Source organism: Fragaria vesca, linkage group LG5, assembly GCF_000184155.1.
Source record: "Fragaria vesca subsp. vesca linkage group LG5, FraVesHawaii_1.0, whole genome shotgun sequence".
NCBI lineage: Eukaryota > Viridiplantae > Streptophyta > Magnoliopsida > Rosales > Rosaceae > Fragaria > Fragaria vesca.
Genome location: NC_020495.1, coordinates 16512147 through 16513561, shown reverse-complemented (window position 1 = coordinate 16513561; position 1415 = coordinate 16512147). Strand labels below are relative to the sequence as shown.

General features: G+C 36.9%; 1 protein-coding gene across 1 annotated transcript in view; it reads right to left on the bottom strand.

The window, feature by feature from the left end:
- The window catches only part of LOC101291440 (cytochrome P450 71A8-like), a 4269-nt gene that overhangs the window by 1944 nt on the left and 910 nt on the right, over positions 1-1415 (bottom strand). The gene's annotated exons all lie outside the window — the stretch shown is intronic.

The following is a 1415-nucleotide window of genomic DNA, read 5'->3' as shown; positions in this document are numbered from 1 at the left end:
CGTACTACTATATATATATATATATATATATATATATATATATATATATATGTACACACACACACTGATATACGGTTCCCTTCCAGAGCGGGACACTGCTTTGAAATTAAAGTGTGGTGCTCCTCAATTCGCTTACTTTCAGGTCACATTTTCAAATCTCTACCGTTCAGTGTCTAGAACATAGTGTAGATCATTCTTACAAAGTTTCATCCAATTTGAAAATCATTTGAGCTTTCGTAATTGTGATTTACACGAATGGTTCCCTTTTGAATAAATTTTGTTCAGTTGATTCATTTAATTTAAGGGAAAATGCCCATTTAGTACTAATTTAAATTATTTATTGCCCATTTCAATGAATCTAATAAACATGAGCCCATTTCAATATAAGATGTTCTTATTTGTGCCCAAATACACAAATCTTTATTAAATTTATAATAAAAAAATATTTTTGAGACATTTTTACCCTTATCCCTTATATACACTTAGAGAGAGAAAAAATATAAGAGAGGGAAGACTTTGCCGGAGCCTCCGGTCACCGGCCGTCGGACTCCGGTCACCGGCCGTCGGACTCCGGTCACCGGAATCTCATCGCTGGATTTTCTCTAATCACCGTCGTCGGACTTTCTCTGGTCATTGTCGTCGGATTTCTGCCCCCCAATAATCGGGTTACTGACCCCCAGTAATCACCTTATTAAGTTACTAACCCCTAATAATCGAGTTATTGACCCCCAATAACTTAATCACTGACCCCTAATAATCAACTTATTTCTCCCATCGTCGGATTCCGGTCACTGTAAACTCGGTTACTGACCCCCAGTAATTGAGTAATGATTCCCTAAAAGGCTATTGGCCCCGGGTAATACAATTACTGACTCCCAGTAACTCGAGTTACTGACTCTCAGTAATCGATTACTGACCCTAGTAATAGAGTTACTGACGCCCAGTAATCGATTACTGACGCTCAGTAATCGATTACTGACCCTCAGTAATCGAGTTACTGTCGCCCAGTAATCTGCAACTGACCCAATAATCATGTTAAAATATACTTTATGTTCTTAAAAATCACTATATTATGATTTCTAAACTAAAAATTTGCAAAACAAAACAACGTATTACATCAAATCTGGATTAGCTAGAAATCTGGATCAGTTCTAGCTAATCACATAGTTAATTACTTTTTTGATCTTGTCAAGAGCAAGAATGAGTGACTTCCTCCTTATCTTGTTGAAATACTGCAAAGAGATCCAAGAGGAGGATGATTAATAAAAAGAGGTGATCATTTATCAGACTCATATAGTGATGCAGATACTAATGCTGCTGTGTAATAAGAAGAGAGGAATTGAGTGTAGCTCACCTTGGCTAAGACATGAAGCAAATGCTCGATGATAATGGAGATAGAAATCAAGACGAAGCAG